Here is a 15,777-nt window from a genome sequence, read left to right on the forward strand (position 1 = left end):
ATAAAAAAAAAATTCTAGTTTCCATTGCAAAAGTTGCCTTTGCTTGTTATAGATGGGGAGAAAAGAAAAAAGAAAAAGAGAGAGAAAAGCACAAGAAATAACTTCCACCCTGCTGAAACATTTCTGCAGAAGAAATTCTCATTTTAAACAACAACACTCACTGTCACTCAGGACTCAAAATTAATGAGGAACCTAGGGATGGGGGAAAAAATCCCCAAACTAAAACTATTTTTGGATGCTAAGCACCACACAGCACTCAGGAGAGCAGTCTGCACTGGGGTGTAAACAGCCACACAACCTGGGAGTCAGTTTGCCTGCAGGCTGATTAACCTGCTCTAGATTACCTGTTTTGATGTTTTACCTTGACTTGCCTCAGGACATCTCTATAAATAAGTCTAAAAAGTGTTTCCACACTTTTCCTCTGACCTACCATGCCAGAAACTCACATCATGGACAACGATGCCTCTGGCTGCAGTAAACATGCTGAGACATCATTAGTGCAAAATCCAGCTATCTTTAGTATTTATCACACAATTAACGTATTTACAAATACATATCTATAATTTACATACACATACATGACATTCCAAACTAAACTCCAAGGTGAAGATGCATCTCTAGGTAGCTCCAGAGCAGGAACTCATTTGCAAACGCTACAGCCTGAGCAGCTGTCACTGGTGTGACGTATTTTTGCTTTATTTAAAAATCACACTGCACCAAAGGTCAGCCCTCTGTTATCACCTGATGTCCATCTGGTGGACAAGCCAAAGGAATCATGCTGATTGGAGCTTGGTGAGGACCTGTCCTTGGAAATGGCCCTACAGAAGAAGGAACGTGGTAATCAGGACAGCTCCTTTTCCATAGCACTTCCATCCTCTGTCAGACCCATCTGATCACCTACAATAGAGTGCCTTATCAATTTTCTTCCACCCCAGGGTGGTAACATCACTGATCCAAAAGCTGTTCCAGGAGGCTCAATAGCTGTCTCTGAAAGACTGGGCTAATTACTATAATCCCCTGCAGTGTCACTGAGGTGGCAAAATCTCAAGAGACTGGAACTGGTGATGATGGAGCGACAATAGGCTTAGGGACAAAGTTTCTGTATTGAAAAACTGGCTGTGCTCAGTGCCAGCAGCTGCAACTAATATTGATTGCTTTTGTTTTCCTTGCTTTTCTTATATTCAGAAGGTATAAGTAACAGTAGCAGCCAAAGAGGTTGCTAGCCAAGCTGTGGGAAACAGTTAAAATTCAAAAGCAGCAAAATACAGCAAAGGTTGCATTTTGTGATTTCTACCAAAGTTCAGGAAAAAAGGAAAAGGAGAGGGGAGAAAAAGGATAACTTAAGCTGTGGAACAGACTGCCCAGGGCAGTGGGAGAGAGTTCTTGGAGAGATTTAAAAGATGTACAGTTGTGGCACTTGGGGACATGGTTTAGTGGTGGGCTTGACAGCGCTGTGAGAACAGATGGGCTCAATGATTAGAGAGTTTTTCCACCCCAAATGACTCCATGATTCTATGCAGAAGACAGCAGAGAAATAAAAACTCCTGGCTGATCCACCAAAATTTTGATACCCAGAACAAGACTTGAAAAAAAATAAATATATTAGACCAGTCCAAGGGTAAAAGTTTTGAGCAAGGCCCTGCTGGCCTGGCCAGGAGTATTTCTGCCCTTTGAGATGCCACACACACGGTGACTGTCACGGTGGCCACTGGGAAGCTGCAGAGCTGCCCCGGTGCCACCTGCACGGCTCAGCAGGACCGGGGCTGCACACGGATCCTGCTCACTGGATGGCAGGGAAAATGGGATAACCCTCACACAACTACACCCAGGACTTCCAGAGCAATGGAGCAGCCCTGACATAAAGGGAATAATGGTCACAAGGAGCAGACAAAGCCAATTTGTTAAGGACCTCATCATGTCAAATAGATTACAGTTTCTGGGGTGTTGGTTTTTTTTTTTTTAATAAGCTCTTTCAAATGGACCTGCACAAGCAAACTGGTATGGAATAGATGGAGATAAAATTACAAAAATAAGGCTATTCTTTGCTATGCACCTCTGAGCTGTGAATGCTGGAGATGAGATACTGGATTTGTAGAAATTTCAGTGGTTTGGAAGGTAAAACAGACCCTCTCAAAGAGAGGAGGAGGAGATGGACTCTGATTTTCCCTGCTCATCACACTGCCCAAAACCTGGTTTAAACTTCAAAAATCAGAGCTGAGCAAAGTTAGACAAAAAAGTTTAAAACCTATCAGTCAACAATTCTACCCATCTGAGTGAAGTTTGCCTGGTTTTCTGCCAGGGCAGATGACACAGAAATACGGCTCTGCACTCACACGTTTCATACGTTCTTCAGCTCTAATTGCTAGTGCTCATGCAGTCATCTACTAATTGCATTACTTGTTATTTCCAACACAAACACAAAACAGAGATATCTCCTTACTCCATTTGTCTCTTCAAAAGCATTGCCTGGTTGTGCAAAAAAAAAAAAAAAAAAAAAAAAAAAACCTTCAGAGGAAAATAATCAGAGGAAAAAACTCCAAGCCTGCTGCAGATAACACTAATTCCAATGTACAGCTTAGTCATGAAGATTTGCCTTTGATTTGGACACTTGTTTCAAGACAATTAGCATACAAACCAGAAATTGTTATAGATAAGACAAAGGATGAAATTAATTTTAAAATTTCTGTCTTTTGCGTTTTTTTCTACTTTATTTCAGTAAAAATGGGGACTGGTGCCTTTCACACAAGAATTAACAATTTGTCAGGTGAATTTTAGTAATATCTCAAGTGATCTTGGTCATCCAGCATAGAAACCGACCATCCCTTTGTTAAAATACTCCCACTCCTTTGTTGACACACAGAGGGTGTAACAAAGTCATAGAATTATAGAATGGTTTGGGTTGGAAGGGACCTTAAAGATCAAAGTCAGCAGCAGAGGTTCATTAATTTGCAACTAGTTATGCTTTTAAAAGCCAAGTGGGAAAGTAGGTCTTCCTAGTCTGAAACATGAGGGTAAAATAATGCTTGGATCAAATTATATGAGATTATTTCCTGCTAATTCTGTGCACATCATTAAAATTACTAAAATTTATCACAGTAAACCATGGAGCTAATGGTCTTAATGTTCATTAAAGAACTGCACACAGAAAAAGGCTTATTTAAAGCTGAAATGCCCCAGCATAGATGCACACGTGCACCTACAGGATAAAAGCAGACACACCCCATCCCTACTAAACGCCTTCTTTAGAAAAGCTGTTGATTATGTCTCAGCATTTCTCAGCCTTCCTCATTTGTAACTTCCATTACAGCAATCTGAAGTCAGCCCCTGCACCTCCTGTCTGCAAATAACCCCAACATCCTTCACTCTCAAAGTCATTAACGAAGAACACAGTTTATCTCCAAGATCCACCTTAAAAGCAGCACTCCTCGTGCTAAAATGGCACAGTAAAAGCACTGAAAGGCCTTTTACCAAAGGGAATTATAAGATTGCAGCCTGGGATTTAACAAAGTCTCAGTGACATAAGATCCTTTCAAACTGGCTGTGATTAGCAGGTTACCCTGAACATTCTCAGCACCTTCAGCTAAACATTTCTAAGGTGACACAGGCTCATACTGACCTAGGAATGTTTAAATAAGTGCAGCCAAACTGATACAACCCCTTCTGAAAACACTCTTGCAGGCTTGTAAATATTAATTACTTTTTTTTTTAAATGTAAACTACAATAAATTAATATGTATAGGGTTTCAAATTAATACACAAATGCAAATGCAGAGTAGATGACATGAAGCTGAAGTGTCATGTCCAGGTTACTCTGAACAATAACACCTTGAGAGCCCCAACACAGACATACAAAATAACTAGTGAACCTGAGAGAGAATTAGATATATTTCAAACTACCTACTCAATAAATACCAAAAGAACTAAAATACCATGCTGCTTTAGAGCCTTCCACTTTTTTTAAGCAGGAGTCTAAATTAAGTCCAATGCTATTTGCCCTCTTTGGCATATCCTCAAATAAAGCACCACCTGGCTTAATTAAGAAAGATTCAAAATATATCACTTATTGTCACCAGTGCCAGGAGGACACAAGAGTCTGGACCTCCTAGATTGAAAGTTTTTTTGTGAAAATGTACTGCACAAATTACTGAGGGTTCATTTCTTTATATTCTAAACCAAAATGAGGTATTTTTTCAAGAAAACAAGGTGTGGGAATGCACCCATTCTGCTGAAGACAGGGAAGGTGGTGGGGAAGGAAGCTGCTCCCATTAATCCTGGCCATGCCCAGGCTGCCACTGCCTGCTGTCACACTCCCTCTCGGGGAGCCCAGCACCTGCACAGGGGTGACAATGCCAGGGGCATAAGGACAGGAGCCTGAATAAACTCGGAACAAAACGCTTGGCTGGCAGCCGAGGCCAGTGAGACAGAGGTTTTAGATATTCTGTAAAAATATCAGGAGAAGAAATGAAGGAAAAGGGTGATAAACATTTTCAAAATTATATCTACACAAAAGATAGATGCTGATAAAACCCCTGTATTTATTAAATCAACACAATTCTTTTTCCAAAAGTTATTCCTTTTTGGCTTTCCAATTACTTTCCTTAAAGGCTTTCCATAATTTTCTGTGAGTGTCCATTTTATTTCACTGCAACTATATTAAGTGCCAGCAATCCAGTTGTGAAACCCCTGCAGTTAATAAGTTCCCAGAGGCTACAGAAACATTTCTTGATTTAGAACAGCTGAAGAAATAGTTCTTTATTTGAAGAGACAGATACATGGAAGGCATTTAACGACCTAAGAAAAAAATCCACTGAGCACTGCATGAAGTGACAGTGGCTGGAGTGGGCAAAGGGCTTCAGCAACCATTTGAACCTTTAATGCCCAACTTAAAGATTCAGATCAACTTTAATAGAGGTTGAATGAGATCAATGTAAAGAAAGCGTGTTTCTTTCACCTCTCTCCTGAAATATTTTGTAATACAAAAAGTAATGAAAAAATAATAAACCCCTAATAATCCCTGCTGTTACTTGTGAGGGTTTTCTGCACCTGGAATTTTGTTTGTAGTTCTCCTGGAACAGCAGGTCACTGTGCATGTGCAGCTCTGGAGCTCATCCTCTCCACACTCATTTAATGACAAAAACTGCCTGCAATGCCTTCCCCACTGCCCTCAACCACAGCCAAGAGGAGATTGAAATTCTGGACACCAAAAACCTGTGACAATAAGTAAATCTTAAGTACATTCTCTGTCAGCACATGCATCAGTGACATCATCCTTACCCCTCACACGACCCCTGCACTGGGAGAAATCTGTCACAAGCGCCACTGTTCCCAACAATCTCACAATTAATGTACCCTCCCTGCTGCCCTTGGATGTGCCACCTCTGAGATCACCCTCAAGGCTGCGCAGCCTGCACAGCAGCAAAACTCTGAGTAAGGCTCTCAGCAGTGCAGAACAGTGCAACAGCCTGGGTGAAATCACCTTCCAAACCCGCCACAGCCTGCGGGCTTTGTCTGATCTAGCAGGGCAGTGCCAGAGTGCTCAGATTCAAGCACAATAAAGAGGAACTTGGCTTTGTATTTTGGAAACAATGACACAAACTGATTTGCCAAACACTCGTCCTGATTTCCAACAGTACTTGGGTGGCTTGTAGGAAGCCAGAGAAACAGAACTCTGAAGGTTAGAAAAAATAATTAAAAAAAAAATATCAGTGAAAATAACTCTCTCCAAAAGAAACTGTTGTAATGCCACCTGGAATAATCCACCTATGCATTTCACCACCTGAAGGCAGTATGTGACAGACTTACCCAATCCTCACTGCTGAGATGCAGTAGGTCAGAGCTGAGAACTGCCTTGAGAATTTAAAGGTGAACTGAAATGTTTCAGGAAGAGAAGAAGCTGCCTGCTTCCACAGGTACCTGCTGGATTTTATGGCACACACTGGGACACAGACTGATAGCATAACATGTTTTCCACAAACACCAATACAGAATAATGGCTGTCATTACTACAAAAATAAAACCAGGCAGTAATTTTATTAGGTAATAAGGAAAGAATTTCCAGAGAAGGATTAAACACCCAGACTCAGAATTTATCAATCTAATCTCTAAGTATATTGAAAACCAGTCCTAATTCAACTATTTGTGTAGCCATAAACGTCAAGGGTAAACAAGAAAATAATCAACTTGCTCCTGCTGGTATGAATTTCAAAGCCATTAAAAAGCAGTCAAAATTACTGAAGTTAATAGAATCCTTCCATAAAGTTCAGCAAGCTTTGACTGAGGCTCTAAAAATGAGCTGTGGGTTTCATTTGAACACAGCTAAGGTAAGGGTCCACTTTCCATGGCACATCCAACCTGAATGAGTTTCTGAATACTTGGAGTAACCTCTGAGGAAAAACTTTGGGCTCAGGAGTCTTTGGGTGAAAAGTAAAGGGCAGAAAGAAAAGAGCTAGTGTTTTAAAAAGAAGGGATGTGAGGAATAAAGCCCCCTGGATATGGTCTCCAACAGTAGGGGAGATGCAGAAGGGCTGAGGATTCAAGGCTGGATCCTCAGCCTTGTTTTGGCACTTGCACCTGAGGCTGGCCCAGGCAAACCACTGCAAAGCAACTGCCTGCAGTGACACCAATTTTCTCCTGTAAAGCACATTAGCTGCAATAATGAAAAATGCTGTTTGATAAAAGGAGTTCATATTAATATCACCACCATCAGAAGGCAGCCCAATTGCACTTGGTCAAACCAAGCACTACAGCAAGGTAAATCACACCCTCATTTCATGTTCCTGCAAATCACATTTTAGATATTTTCATGGAAAAAAAAAACCCACTAAATAATTACCTGCTTTTCAAGCTGTACCAATAAAGGGGTTTTATAAGTATATAATAGTGAAAAAACCTCTCCCTGATGATCTAGTCAAGCACTGAAAGCCTCACAAAAAAAAAACCAGCCTATCCTTCACCTACCAGCTCCTCATTTCCATTCCTTCCCACCCTGTATCCTGTCCAGGGTGGAAGAGGGGAGCTCAAACCCAGATTAATTTCCTACTCTGCTTCCCAGGAAGAACATTCACCTGGTGGCAGCGTTGCCTCACACCATTTGTCTAACTGTGGCCTCAGGCTTGGAACACTGAGACTGATAAACCCATAACCTGATCACCTACAGAAAATATTTCTAAACACAATTACAAATGCCACAGCTGCCTTTGGAGACTGTAAGACTTTGGAAGCATTTAAGACTGGAATCTGAGGCATTCAGTCCCCTTTGTATTAACGAGAGCTTTTCTTCTGGGGAGATCAGCTATATCTATTTTCTCAGAAAGTTTCAATAAAAGCTTAACTGTTTGTTTCCTCCTTTGGGAAAAACAAAATAAAATAAAATTCACATTCACATTAATCCTCCCAAGAGGACAGGTAGGAGAAAAGAAAAGAAGGCCCCAGCTCAAATGTGCCTTCCCCTGTGAATCATCCTCTAAGTATGGGCTCCAGCGTCATCACCCAACACGTGAAGCTTCCCTTACTCCAATCATACCAAACCAGTTTGTAACCATATCTTCATCACTTGGATTATATCAAAAAGGTGAATTTCTTTAACTCTATTTACAACTTACATTCAGTAATTGTTGTGTTTGGTTTTTTTAAATGCATCTGGCTTTCGTTTAGATGAAACTACCATGTGCAGAAGAGATTTCCAGCTGGACTTTTTTTCTCAATCACTAAAAGAAATTGGGATACCATATACAGAAGTGCTGCATAAGTGCAATCCAGACCATACTATTTCTGTTCAGAGGTATAAGCTGGTCTTTACAATGATTTCTAGGAAAGGCATGCTGTGCATCACTATCCTAATTGCTGCCAGCCACATTCGGAACGGGCCACACTCGTAAGCTCCTTCTGCAAAGGAGCAATCCTGAATCTTAAAGTGTACATTAGTGCATAACGAGCTCCTGGCAGCTGTTTTCCAACTGAAAGCCATCGCCTGCTGCTTCTGTTGGGGATGTGGCTGTGCAAAAAGCAGTTCTGCTGACGAGCAGGGGGGAGAGAGGCATTCAGGAACACACAGCATCACGTATAATTAACCACAAGCCCCACACACTTATACCTCCAAACACAACTGCAGTGGCTGCAAGCTCTGCAAGGGCCACGACTTCCTTGAGAAATGAATTCCAAACGAATGCAACAACAAAAGCCTGGCTTGTCTTTCAGGTGAGGAGCACAAAGTACATGAAGGAACAATCACACCTTTCCCCCCACCTCTGAAGGCAATCATTACCTGTTGCAGCACAAGTTGCAGTTGAGACAGCCACGGCACAGGGAATATCAGGATGCAATTTCAGAAGGCCTCAGGTACCTGCCCATGCAGAACAACACCACACCACTCCAGAAAGCTGCAAGCATCTGCCCGTTCTTGTTCTTCAGCCCAGCCCTTTATACCCTCGTGTTCATGCAGGGCACCTGTGTGCCCTCTGCTCCCTCGGGTGATTGCCCAGAGCCCCTGGGCACTCCGTGCCTCCTTACCTTTAATATTATTCACCTGTGCTGCACAGCTGTGGCCCATTAGGGATGGGCTCAGCCACAGCCCCACCCCAAATTACCACAAAGTGTGTGCCTACAGTTACTAAAGAAAGTTACCCTACACTTGACCCATTTTACTTGTATTGCACACCAAATAAGAGGCTGACAGCAGATCCAAGGGCTGAGTGGGAGGCTGTGATCTCCAACCAGGACAGTGACCTTTAGACAAGGCACAGAACACGTTTCCATCTTTCTCTTCCCGTTGTTTTCACGAGTGCTGCAGTCATCTTTCTGTCTTCAGCCTGGGCAAAGCAGTCAAAGCACAAATGGAAATGCCAGCTCATAAAGCGCCTTTCTTCAGTGTTTCAAAGCTAATGAGCATGAATCACAGATTGATTGGAAAATCTGTGCCCATTCCAGAGCTTCTGTTTCTGGTCTTCACCCCTCTCTGCCCTGTCAGAGGTGCACAGCAACAAGAGCTCAGCTCCTCAGCTGAGGCAGCTGGCTGTACCAAACCCACACTGACCTCCAGCACGGACTGCAGCCCGCTGTGCTCCGCTGCCATGCCCGGGGAAAAAACACAAACAGGCTGGGACACAGCACCACACCACACACCCAAGAGTGCACACACACAGATCCCGGGGCCTCCTTCTCCTGGTGTTTGTGCCCATTCATTCTCTTCCTGATTAGATCATACCAATGTCCCCACCAGCACAGGCAGACGAGGTTTCCAGTGGCTCATGCCATGAATAAGTGCCACTGTTTCTTGACATTTGTATGTTGACATCTGCTCTCTGATACTGAAAGCTGCCAGATGTATTAGACTCCTAAAATGTTTTAAAAAGGAGGACTAGCAGAGGCTTTTGATGACAGGGAAGCAGCACAATTTCTAATACAGGAAGAGACAAACAAGGTTTGCAATTGTTATCCTATAGAAGGGTGTAAATTATTTGTAAACACCAGTTCCCACTTCCATCTGCCTACTTCAAAACCATCACCAATGTTCTTTGCTGCCTCCACTACACTGACACACACTTCAAGCCCTGCCTTATAAAGGAGCCCTAGGAGTGGAGCAATTAGCAGATTTAATTGATCATGAAGCTGTACTGTTGCAGGGATCTGTGCATTCCTGGTGCCAGTTGAAATCCATACGCTCTGCTTGCTGAGATCCATACTACAGAGTAACACAAATGCACGGCAGCCAAGGCTGAAGGAAACAAAAGCAACCAACCCCTTCCCAACCACTCAGCTTGTGGCAGAAACCTACACACTGTTTAACCTAGAAAATCACTTCCAACTGCAATTACTGCCATTTACTCTATCCTTTCCTTGGGAGCTGATCCTACTCCCCAGAGAGCACTTCATTCATGGGCTAAATTGGTGTGTGTGTGTGAGTGAGAGCTAAACCCAGAGAAAACAGAAGTAGGTTACAAATTGTGTACCTGCTTGCAACCCAAGTGCAGCCAGCTGGAAGGAGCACAGAAGAGGTGAGATAACGTGGGTTGGTGTCTACCTTTGCTCTGCCTAAACTGCTGCATGCCCAAGGAACATTTTTATTTCAAGAAGGCTGGAAGAAGAGAAATCAATTCCCAAACTGATTCGCAGTGCCCGAAAGGATACACTGCCTTTTATGTGTAAAAGGTAAACATGTAATACTACATTTTTCTTCCTCCAACTTCTTATTTAAAATAAAGAAAGATGAATTTGACAATCAGTTGCACATCCTTTCAACTATGACTTTTTTACCAAAACTGACCTGAAGTAATTCACTGTCTTGCACAATTTCAGAAACCACTCTGAAGGAGCCTTAAACATTGGTCCATCTGCATCTACTTTTTAAATATTTTTCCCTCCTATATCTGGTGCCAGAGAACAATTGAATGGAGTAGAAATAAATGAGAAAATGAAAAACTACTAGGATCCCACTGAATGAATAACAGCACTGCAAATTTCTACTGAAAACAGAAATACTGTATTATTCCTATACAGTGGAGGCATAATGACAGGAAGCTCAAATTTTCAGCTCAGCAATTTCTGTCACCAAGACAAAAGAAGCTGACTTAATCAGCTAGGAAAGATTCTGAAATAATTAATTCCTGAAAATAAATGAGAATGGAAAAGCCTCTGGCCATCTTAGTATTTTTTTGGCCTCCCTCTGTTCCTTGCATTTCAGAGCTCCAGGGCTCCCAGTGTCTAACCCAAATATCTACGTGCTGCATATGTCAGTCTCAATTTGTAGAGTGAAAAGACGTCCCTAGCCAGAGATGTCATCAAAAGCATCAACACAGCGCGGCCAGCGCAGACAGGGACACAGCACCACCAAAACACAGCAGCTCCCACAGGGACGGGCAGGTAAGAGAGGGAGATGCTGTGAGGGCAGGGAGGCAGAGGGAGCACGTGGCTGCCTCCAGTGTGGCCCCGGTGTCCCCAGAGAGGCAGGACAGGTGGCTTTAAGCCCAGCCCAGCCCCTGTCACCGCAGGAACGCGTGACAAGGCTGCGCCATACAATATGTGCAGTACTTGAGAGCCCCGGGCACCCCACAGGGAGAAAGGGAAGCTGGCTGGGGAAGAGGGGAACTTGGCTTCTGTGACTCACTTGATGTTTGCCAAACACTGGTGAAAATGAGCAAGAGCTGAGAAGGATAAATCGGGAGCCCGGAACATGCAGATGCAGGCTCAAGCAGGCACACCATTCCCTGTAAGAGTCACCACTGATCCAGATCATTTCCTCCTGGTTATCTCCACAGACTCAATCTGTGAAACGCAGCACTGGCACAAATCTGCTGATACACCACAACAACTCCATCCCTTTGCAGAGCCCTATTACTCTGTTATAAAAACAAGAACACTTTTAAAACAATATATGTATTTTACCTTTAAAGGCCACAATGAACAAATTTAACCTTCCAAGTGGTGGTGTTAGACCTAGGACTCGTTCATTGCATCAGTGCTGTAGAGCAGAGTAATGGCTGAGGTGACCCTGTTACACTGGAACACAGAGACCTAGAAAAGCCAGGCTCGGCCATGGGGCCCAGACCATGTGCACTCTCTGTCCTACACACTTTATGATGCTTAAAAACAACCACAAAGCCACAAAATGCTCTGGAGTTCAGATGTTCAGCTCCAGCACGCACCATTATTTTCCCTGTTTTGCTGCTCTAAGTACAAATGGAAATAATTTCTCCAGAGTCACTCACCATGGAGCTGCTGTGATGGGAGCACGGAGTGTTTGCTGATGCAACCGAGGACACATAGGTGAGACAATCTACCCCAAAGTGGGAGAAATACACATCATTTTTGGGCTGTTACCACCACACATAGCAACTAGAGCTAAATACAGCAAAGCGCTTGCAGCTACAATCTTAGTTTTACACCTGGCACAAAATGTGCTGGAAGACTCGTGATAGGAATAAAAGGCAAAGGGAACAAGCAAATCCTGATTTCAATAACGCAAGAATAGCAGTGGAGTTGCATCAGATTCATGATAGTGCAAACCACGTTAAAGCACAGGGCAGACATTTACCAACACAACTGGTTTGACCCTTAACATTCTAAACAAACCTGTCCATGACTTTAAAAGAAGTTTCTTTTTTTCTCTATGTATTCTCTTCTTTACAGAGCAAATTCTAGAACCATGTATCTGCCTGTTTGCTTTAATGTAAATTGGATTATAGCTTTTTTGAGAGCAAAGCAGTTTCAGTTCTCTCCCACAGCTGGAAGAAGAATAAGACCTTCCAGCCTTACAGCAGCTGTGTTACCAGTAAAATTAGCAATACTGAGCACCAGTGAGTTGGGTTAGCTTGAAACTACCACTTTTCCTTTGTGATAAAGTCTTTTAGCCTTCTACTGCTGAAAGAAAGAAAAGCCTGTGGTTTCTCTCATTAGCTCTTTTCTGCCTGTTCAATTTACTGCTTATTGACTGCAGGAAAACCTTCTTTCCTCTAAAGCTGGAGGATGTGATCTCTCTCAGGTGGACACTCTGGTTTCATTCTGGTTGGATCCCTCCACAGCACAGCCAAGAGCAGGGTGGCCACAGCTATTTTTCTGTCACCAGTAATCACAGCAGAGTGGGGTAAAGAGCAAAGGAGCAGCAACTAGAGAGGGCACAGTGGGACTTGGCAAATGTGGAATGAGGGCAATTCAGGCAAACACCACCCAGAGGGGACTGGAACTGCTGTCCTACCAGTCCCCACACCAGTTTCAGGAGAGATGGTCACTGGTTCAAGCCCTTCTTTTGATGGCCTTTAATTTTCCACTAAATTTGGTAGTTGCAAGAGGGAAATTACTAGGTAAACAAGCACTTTGAAATACTTAAGTAGCCCCATTTACCACCAATTAGAATGCTGTGTAATATTATTATGAGACTGTAAATGACAGAGAGGAAAGCACAGAAACATGGGAGCAAGAGGGACCTCCTCGAAGGAGCTGAATCCAGTCCAGTGGTACGTTAGAGAAATCATATCTCATACATAATTAAGTTTCTCTTGGCTTTTTATCTGATTAAACCTATTAGAAGGCTGCAGAGGAGCCTCATTTCCTTTTCCCCTCAGGTTGCCTTTGCCTGAGCACACTAAAGCCAAGCTCCTCTGGATTCTTCGTAGGACAGGCTCACTCTCCTGGCAATCCCTCTCTGCATGTTTTGTTACATTGGGATCCTTGTTCTTGAACAGAAGTGACCAACATGACACTCGTATTCCAAAATGGGTCTCAGTTACCTTATGCATGGAATAAAAAGCCTTAATTAACTGAAATTAATTGAAAGGATTAGCTTGGACACTGTAACGGTTCCATTAGCAAGCACACAGCTTCCACTGGAAGTACTTCACATAATGCAACCAATTTTATTTAAAAGAGGAGATTATGATTAGGTTAGAAAATGAAGTCTTATTTTGGTTCCTTTAAATCAACATTATGACTTCCTCCAAGTCTTTTCCACTGTGGGTCTGATTCCAAGATTTTAATTTTCCTTACAGAATCAGCAATATAAGTAACAAGACTGGAATTCCACATTAAGCCAAAATGGATTATTTCTGCATTGATCCATCAACAGTGTGGTTTATGAACAACCTGTAAGTTCAGGAAGAGCTTCTGACTTCTAGAAGCCCCTTTGCCATCAGTGCTTTCTATACCAGATATAGGAACATGCTTCCTTTTTCACATGATGACCAACAGTAGTTGGTTTTCATCTGAAACAATCTAGAAGGAAAAAACGTTCTTTAAGGGAATTCTAGGAATTTCACACTTGAGCTCTTTGCAACAGAATTGGCAAAAAACAGAAGGAAAACACTAATACATTACAAATTCCAGATTAGTCACTGCATCACCCCTTCACACCAATCCCCATGAAGTTACACCAACCACAGAACGAGTCCTGTCCACGGCTGCATCCTCTGCTCTCCAATACTGGAACTGAGTGAACACGGACTTTCTTTCCAAGAACACAAATTTGATCATATCCCAGTTACCACAGGGACAAAACACCACAGAAAAACTGGACACAACCCTACCATTGGATTAACAAACATATTGAGGCAGCCCACTTGCAAGAACACACAAAGGCACAACCATCACCACGAGGATTAAATTTGGCTCTGCATAGGTAGTCATTTTCTCCGTTCCATGAAAATTTTGATTTTTCCCATCCTGTTTAAGGACAAAACTGAAGCCTTCTTATTTTAAAGTGTGCACACATTAAAAAAAAAAAAAAAATTAAAAAGGGGGGTACAGCTGAAAATTAGAGAAAGTCGTACTTTGCTTCCTGGAATACAGAAGATCCAGCTGAATGCTGTATCCGAGAAGAGCCGCTCTCTGTCTCTCCCAATACATAGATCAAACTCATCTGGCTCAATTAATATTTAATTATCCACACAAAAGGGATCAACTTCCGCAGAACAGATAGAGGGCATATTGGCTGGTGCAATGCAGCTTTGTTCAGCAAAAGTAGTTCAGGACCTGAAAACAGGCTACATTACTTGGGATTTTGGAGCTCTTGCACATGGCACTTTTGTCTTCCTTCCCAAAATAAATTGTGCCTACCTCGTCAAAACACAGAGGAATTCAACCTGGAATTCTTGTACTCTTGGCTATTCCAGGGTCTATCTCCCTCATCAAAAAGTTACCAGTTTTGATGTTTTCAGAAAATAATATGTAGATTTTTAAAAGAAATACCAAAGGCAGCTGTATTTCCTCATGAAATCACTAAGGGTGAAGATTGGTGAGAGCTTACCTAAAACCAGACCTGAGCCACAAACACCTAGTGCATCCCAACTCAGGGATTAACAATATTTTTTGCTTAAAATTTGTCAACTGAAAATGCCCCATTAATATTTTCTAGTTGTAAAAGACTGATAGTTGTAAAAGAAGATACCCAAGCATTTATTATGCTTTTGAAAAATGAAGATGAATCAGCTGTTGGAAGACTCTGAATATGGAAACTCAGTGCAAGAGATGCTTTCCAAGCATTCATTTGGCAGTTGTTGCAACCTTGAAAGGCTGTGGGCTACTTTACTTGGAAAACAATGTGGTAAAAAAGAAAGCACAAACACAGATATTAAAAAAGAAGCAATCCAAACAACCACTTTGACTCCTCAGAACTTCAAAACCTCTCTCCTAATATATGATATTGTTTCCAGATAACCCAAAAGTCCAATTAAAACGTTGGCTATACACTTAATCATTTGATTCTTGCTTCCTTAGATGGATTTCCCTCAAATAAATCCTTTCAAATCCAGAGCTGAGACAAAGCAGGTATCCTCCTTCCTACTAGATTCTGCTCAAATATAAGGCCAAGATGCTATATAAAATCTCCCACTGTGCGGGGATCCAGGCGATATTCCAAGCACAACGGGGTGGGGTGAGGGTGTTTTTGTTCAAATTCTCGTTTAGACTGGATTCCCCCATTCCCTTGTGGTTGTAGGTACAGAATCTTCCCTCTGTGATAATAAAAGGGACTAACCTATTGCACAAGAGCTTTTCCTCCACCAGGTCCAACCCCATGCAGAAGCCCCCAAACACATGTCTGCGCGTTATTACAGTCTGTAACAATTTGTCTTGCTCGTGAACAGTGCTGGTTAAAATGCAAATTCTATGCAAAATGAGGGACTGAAGAATTCACCAGTGTACGCTGTGTATGGATTAAACAATTCCTCTTCACCCTGTAAGCAGTCCCCCACATTTCAGTGTGGTAACTCAGGTTATAGCAACTGGCATAAAAGAAGGGGAGGGGAGCATAAGGGTAAACCCGTTTATGTCATAATTATGCAGCACCACAGG

General features: G+C 42.4%; 1 protein-coding gene across 5 annotated transcripts in view; it reads right to left on the reverse strand.

The window, feature by feature from the left end:
* ANK2 (ankyrin 2) overlaps positions 1 to 15,777 on the reverse strand; it is a 190,793-nt gene that overhangs the window by 174,266 nt on the left and 750 nt on the right. The gene's annotated exons all lie outside the window — the stretch shown is intronic.

Source organism: Onychostruthus taczanowskii, unplaced genomic scaffold (genome assembly GCF_017590055.1).
Source record: "Onychostruthus taczanowskii isolate IOZ18803 unplaced genomic scaffold, ASM1759005v1 scaffold131, whole genome shotgun sequence".
NCBI lineage: Eukaryota > Metazoa > Chordata > Aves > Passeriformes > Passeridae > Onychostruthus > Onychostruthus taczanowskii.